At 46.9% G+C, this 7,068-nt stretch overlaps 1 non-coding gene across 1 annotated transcript; it reads left to right on the top strand.

Moving 5' to 3' along the window:
• Positions 1-306: 306 nt before the first annotated feature.
• Positions 307-378, top strand: trnaw-cca (transfer RNA tryptophan (anticodon CCA)). The gene has a single exon. It is a non-coding gene; the product is annotated as a tRNA-Trp (tRNA).
• The last annotated feature ends 6,690 nt before the right edge of the window (positions 379-7,068 follow it).

Genomic DNA, 7,068 nt, shown 5'->3' with positions numbered 1-7,068 from the left:
CTTATTAAACTCAACTTCCCAGCAGAATTAAATGTAATACTTCCTGTGTGTGTCCGACACAGACTCAGCCCGACCTGGACCCAGCCCGACCCGAACCTGGCCCGACCTGATCCGAGCCCGAAAGCCAGACCCGGAAGAGCGACCCGACACGACCCGGACCCGACACAGGTCGTCGGGTGCCGTCGGGTTCAGGTCGGGTGGCAGGCCTTGACAGAGCGGAGGTCAGATGAGGATTGAATTAATTTCTGTCACTGAATCTAAACAGGAAGTAAATCTGCCAGGAATGGAAGACTTTCCTCTATCTGTGAGCTTGTGGCGCAACGGTAGCGCGTCTGACTCCAGATCAGAAGGTTGTGCGTTCAAATCACGTCAGGCTCAGCTATATTTTACAGCAGCTCAAGTTCCTGGATTTGAGATCAGAATCGAGTTCGTTCTCTTGGAATGTTCGTGCATGGTAGAATTTCAAGATCAACTTTAATAGATTAAAGTCCTGATTTCTGGTTCCGTTCCATTTCCATGCTCAGTTCTTATTTCACACTGTTTTATATCAGAACAATGTTTCAGGGATGTGATGTGCAATCGCTCTGTCACCCAGTGTGAGAAATAAAACACAAACCGCACAGCGTGCGGCTCAAACCCATACCTGGCTCTGTCTTTCGGCCGCTTAGTTCAGTTGGTTAGGACGCAGTGTTGATAGCAACAAGGCTGTGGATTTGATCCCCATGTGCGCTGTCACATGGTCAGTCATTAATTTGACACATTTTTGGAACACTTAAAATCCAACTTTTAGATGCAACCAAGTTTACATAAAATGTCAAAGGGAATTTATTTTGAATAACATCCATTGCATCTTTGTCACTGGTCTGGAGTAACACAGAATTCTTTCCAATTATCTTCCGTTTGCTGATAAACATTGAACTCGTGGCCTGTTCTCGTTAATGGTCACGAGCAGCAAAAACAGACAGAGTGAGTCTGACCGCCCAGAGATGTGGAAAAGGCTTCAGTTTGGGACATATGCAGCAAATCAAATGTTCACCCGGCCCCGAAAGATTCAAAAACTGGGGAAAAGGACACAAGGAGATAGAGAATAAGCTAAAGCTGACAATGTAAATATTTCCCATCATTGATATCTCTCTATTCCAATCCAACCTTCAGAGTTGGGTAAATAATTTCAGTGTAAATTGTGCAGCTCAAGAGTCAAAACCAAAGGGCGATGCAGAATAAAGGAGAACTGCCAAAACCCCAGATTGAACCAGGCATCTTCAGTCGAACACTCTCCCAACTGAGCTATTTCAGTCTCACAGGCTTGGGATGATAAGTGGCAAGTAACATTCGCACCACACAAGTGCCAGGCAATGACCATCTCCAACAAGAGAGAATCTAACTATCTCCCCTTGACATTCAATAGCATTACAATCACTGAATCCCCCACCATCAACATCATGGAGGTTACCATGGGTAGCCATGCAAATAACGTGACTACAAGAGCAGGTCAGAGGCTTGGAATCCTGAGGTGAGTAATTACAGTGCAGCTGTTGGCTCCACCCCAGGGGCTGAATTTGTTCTGTAAACCATGAAGCAGCTTCCTCTCAAATTCCAGGTTTATCAAAAAATCCTCTTACAAAAGCCCCAAAGTGTGATATTTTCCTCTCACTCATCCATGACTCCTGACTCCCCAAAGCCTGTCCACCATCTGCAAATCACAAGTCAAGAGTGTGATTGAATACTCTCCACTTGCCTGGATGGGTGCAATTCCAACTCAAGAATGTCAACACCGTCCAGGACAAAGCAGCCCACTTGATTGGCACCCCATCTACAAACATTCACTCCCTCCACCATCGGCACACAGTGGCAGTAGTGTGTACCGTCTCCAAGATGCACTGCAGCAATGCACCAAGACTCCTTAGACGGCACCTTCCAAACCCAGCGACCTTTACCACCGAGAAGGGCAAGGGCAGCAAATGCAGAGGATACCACCACCTGCAAGTTCCCCTCCAAGCCATACACCATCCTGACTTGGAACTATATCGCCGTTCCTTCACTGTCGCTGGGTCGAAATCCTGGAACTCCCTTTCTCACAGCACTGTGGGTGTACCTCCCCGACATGGACTGCAGCGGTTCAAGAAGGCAGTTCACCACCACCTTCTCATGGGCAATTAGGGATGGGCAATAAATGTTGGCCTCGCCAGTGTTGCCCACATCGCATGAATGAATGAATAAAAATGCGAAGTATCCCTTGTGTCATTCTTTTGGTAGAAAATATAACCCTGGTGGAATTGCTCCTCCCAATCACACCTCACTTCATAGAACATAGAAAATGGAGAACATTTATGGCACAGAATGAGACCATTTAGCAATCGTGTCTGTGCCAGCTGAAAAAGAGCTATCCAGCCAAATCCCACTTTCCAGGTCTTGGGAATGGGATCTGAACAAATCTCAGAGCTCACATTATGTGAATGTTCTGTTGAAGTGTTGGTGAGCTGATATAACAGAGGAGATTCACACTGTTGGACACAGTGTGAAATACATTCAAGTATTTATAAAACATTACAACATGTGAGTAATATTCCCCATTGATTTCTCAGCACTGATGGATTGTGAAGTGGGAGACAGCCAGAAGTCCCAGTGATCCACACTGACCCTCAGCTGAGAATGAAATGAGAAAAAGTTCAATCTTCAGCAGCGAGATGCTGCAGAGAGGTAAGAGTCCTGAATCAAGGAGAGACTTTCTCATACTGCTGTTGAATCTCATTTGAAACACTCCTTGAACTCTCTGCCGAGGAATTCAGAGCTGGATAACGCCTGTAAAATCAGCCTAAATAGGAAATAGAAAACACCCACCGTGGGCTCAAACTCAAAAACTTGAGATTCAGAGTTTCATGCTTTCATCGACTGAGCTCACCAGGCCTGAGACAGTGTCGTCGTCCTGTCTGTTATTGGACGGTGCAGCTGTTGGCTCCACCCCAGGGGCTGAATTTGTTCTGTAAACCATGAACCAGCTTCCTCTCAAATCCCAGGTTTATCAGTAAATCCTCTTACAAAAGCCCCAAAGTGTGATATATTCCTCTCACTGATCCAGAATAAAAGTTACATCTTTTGCTCTTTTTACCTTCCAAATATTGACTTCTATTTTACTCAGCATTTATTTACTCTCTCCTTTTTATGTTGTGCATTTCCTAATAAACATTTCATTTCAATTATTTATGAAGGATGAAATGCACAGAAAAGATTTTCTGCAATGGTACCGGGGTGTGGGACAGAGTGAGTGGTTCGGATCTGGAATACACTGTCTGAGAGTGTGCTGGAGGCAGATTCAATCGTGGCTTTCAAAAGGGAATTGGATAAGCAGCTGAATAGAGAAGATTTGCAGGGCTACAATGAAAGGGCAGAGGAGTGGAATTAGCTGATCTGCTCTTGCAAAGAGCTGTCATGGACATGATGGACTGAATGGTCTCCTTCTGTCCTGTAACCATTTGATTCCTTGATTCTAACTCTGTCAAAGTTGTTCTGAACTTGCTCTGCTCCAAGGAGAACAACCCCAGCTTTTCCAGTGTCTGCTCATAACTGAAGTTATGAGGAACCATGGGGAACCCACTGTAAACCTTCCTCCAGACAGAAATACAACTGTTCACCACCACACTGTGACCCAGCTGTTCACATGATTTGGATGCGGGGACCAAATGTAGTATTTCCAAATTTGCAGATGACACAAAACTAGGTGGGAATGTGTGTTGTGAGGAAGATGCAAAGCGGCTTCAAGGGAATTTGGACAGACTTAGTGAGTGGACAAGAAAGTGGCACATGAAATATAATGTGTAAAAATGTGAGGTTTTGCACTTTGGTAGGAGAAACAGATGTGCAGACTATTTGTTAAATGGTAAGAGTGTGAATGTACAAAGGGGCCTGAGTGTCCTTGTCAATAAGTGACTGAAAGCTAACATGCAGTTGCAGCAAGCAATTAGGAAGGCTAATGATATGTTAGCCTCTATCACAAGATGATTTGAGTACAGGAGTAGTGAAGTCTTGCTTCAATTGTATATAACCTTGGTTGGACTGCACTTTGGAATACTGTGTGAAGTTTAGTTCCCCTTACCTTAGGAAGGATATCATTGCCAGAGAGGGAGTGCAACGAAGGTTCACCAGACTTGTTCCCGGGATGGCGGGACTGTCAAATGAAGAGAGATTGGGGAAACTGGGCCTGTATTCTCTAGAGTTTTGAAGAATGAGAGGTGATCTCATTGAAACTTACAAAATATTTAAAAGGATAGACAGGGTAGATGAAGCTAAGATGTTTCCCCCGGTTGAGGAGTCTAGAACCAGGGGACACAATTTCAACGTAAGGGGAAAGCCACTTCGGACAGCGATGAGGAGAAATTTCTTTACTCAGAGGATTGTGAATCTTTGGAATTCTCTACCTCAGAGGGCTGTGGAAGCTCAGTCATTGATTATGTAGAAAGCAGAGATTGACAGATTTCTAAATACAAATGACATAGGGGATATCGAGATAGTGTGGGAAAAAGGCATTGATGTGGATGATCCGTCATCATAATATTGAATGGCAGGGTGGGCTCGACGGGCTGAATGGCCGACTCCTGCTCCTATGTTCCTATCAGTCTGCAAACATCATATGCATGCTGTCATTGTCCCTTTTATTCCATGGGCTTCAGTTTTACTGGCAGTCTAGTATGTGACATCATCAAGAAGGTTTTCAATAAGTTCAATAAGGAGAAATTGTTTCCAGTGGCAAAAGGGTCAGTAACCAGAGGATGTATTTATCAGGTGATTGAGAAAAGAACCAGAGGCGAAATGAGGAATGATGTTTTATACAGTGATGTGTTATGATCTGGAATGCACTGTCTGATCAGGACTTGAAAGCAGATTCAGTCGTAACTTTGAAAAGCAATTGGGATAAATACTGGAAGGAAAAATGTACAGATTACAGGAGACAGCACTGACACAATGGACCAAATGGTCTCCTTCTTTGGGTATCATTCTATGGTTTTATGAACATAATGTTGATACAATTCGCTGAGTTGGAAGGGAAGTGACCCCAGATTCCGGGTATTCTAAACACCAGACCCAAACCAAATGAAGAAGCCCGTTGCTTAATCTCTGTTTTTCACACCAGCTTCTCCTCGCTCTTTCTGTGTTTCCTGCCTGATCTGTTCCTCTGACCTTCATTCCTGACACTCTATTGAGAATGGCCAAGTCACTGCACCTCTCACTCACACCGTCACTCCACCCCTTGACCCACTTCCAAACCTCTCTGTTCAACAGCACCTCACATCTGCTCCTCTGCTCCATTAATATAACAGGAAAACATTTTCAAACAGACATTTCCAGATAGTGAACGTTCCAGTAAGACAAGGGAAAGATCAGATTCACATTCACTTTAAACACAGAGAGAGCAGCTCTCCCTGTTCAGTCTAAGGAGCAGATGTGGTTTCACTCCCATCAGTCTTGGAGACATGGTCCAGAATTTTAAGGGACAGTTGGAGACGGGAATGGAGGCCGGGGAGGGGGAGGGGGGGGTGTATAAAATAGGGATGGAAGACGTTGGACCGGATTTTTCTGTCGGCGGCGGACATGGAGGGCAGACTTCTCACATCCACTCGGCAAGAAGGCATTTAACGTATTTATGAATCCAATTGTCAGCAATTTTATTCACTGGATCCAATTGAACTAATAGCACACGGGAACCACGGGGCTTCAGAGCCTCGCCTGGTTAAAGGAGGTGACTGGGAGGTGGGAGCTGAGTGTTGGCTTCACTGGGAAGCTATCGGGTGAGGCAGCGTCACTTGGCAGCAAGGGTGGAGGGGGAAAGGGCATCGGGAAACACCGTCAGGAGTGGGGGCCAATGTGCCAGCTCTGCAGTGGGAACAACACCAGGGTGCCATTGGGGCAGTGCCACTTTATTGAGGATGACAAATGAGGTACATGTGGCTGGGTGTTATTTACTGTGAAGGCCTTGCACTCAGGGTGGGGCAACCTGTCATGGGCCTCATTCGAGGCTCCCATTGAGGAGGAGGAGGAGGAGTAGAGAGGAAGGGAGGGAGGCGCAAGCACCAGCAGGGGCACCACAGCAGCTTGGGGGCCCACAGGAAGGCCAGCCTCGAACAGGAGGCTGGAGAAGGAGGCAGAGGAACACGTCAGCCGAGGTTCAACTACCTGCAGATGTCCGAGTGATAGTGTCTACGCAGACTGCACCTCTCCACGGAGGTCGTCACTGATCTCTCTGCCATGATGCAGCTGTGCCCCATGCGACTTGGTGGGCACCTGATGCCAGTGTCACTGAAGGTCACCGTGCCACTGAACTTCTTCACCACCAGATCATTGCGGGGATCCACTGGAGATATGCGTGGAATCTCACAGTCTGTCGTGAATCAGTGCATCATGGAGGTCACCAATGTCCTGTTCAGGAGGGCCGGTGACTATGTGCACATTGATCCAAACAGTCAAGCTGAGAGAGCTATCGGATTCGGGGCCATCGCTGGATTCCACCAGGTGTAGGATGTCATTGACTGCACACATGTGACCATCAAGGCTCCTGCAGACCAGCCAGCAGCCTTCAACAGGAAGGGATTCCACTTGCTCAGTGTGCAATTGGTCTGCGACCACTGCAAATGGATCCCATAGGTGTGTGCACAAATCCCGGTAAGCAGCCACAACGCCTGCATACCAAGGCACTCCCAAGTGCCAGATCCTTTCCGCGGCCCATCCTCTTTCAGAGATGGATCCTTGGAGACAAGGGCTACCCACTGAGGACATGACTACTGACGTCTGTGAGGAACCTACGCACGGATGCAGAGGAGAGGTACAACACCTGCTGCGGGTCAACCCGAGCGATCATCAAGGAGGCCATTGGTCTCCTGAAGATGAGATTCAGGTGCCTAGATCGATCCAGTGGAGCCCTTCAGTATGTCCCGGCGAGGGTCTCGCATATCGTGGTGGTTTGCTGTGCACAGGACAATCTGGCATTACAGAGGGGTGAGGTGTTGACTCGTGAGGATATCGTGGAGTGTGATGTCTCCTCTGATGATGAGGATGTGGAGGAGGATGGTGCCCAAG

Source organism: Heterodontus francisci, unplaced genomic scaffold (genome assembly GCF_036365525.1).
Source record: "Heterodontus francisci isolate sHetFra1 unplaced genomic scaffold, sHetFra1.hap1 HAP1_SCAFFOLD_240, whole genome shotgun sequence".
In the NCBI taxonomy this organism is placed as follows: Eukaryota; Metazoa; Chordata; class Chondrichthyes; order Heterodontiformes; family Heterodontidae; genus Heterodontus; species Heterodontus francisci.
This window is presented reverse-complemented; position numbering and strand designations above follow the sequence as displayed.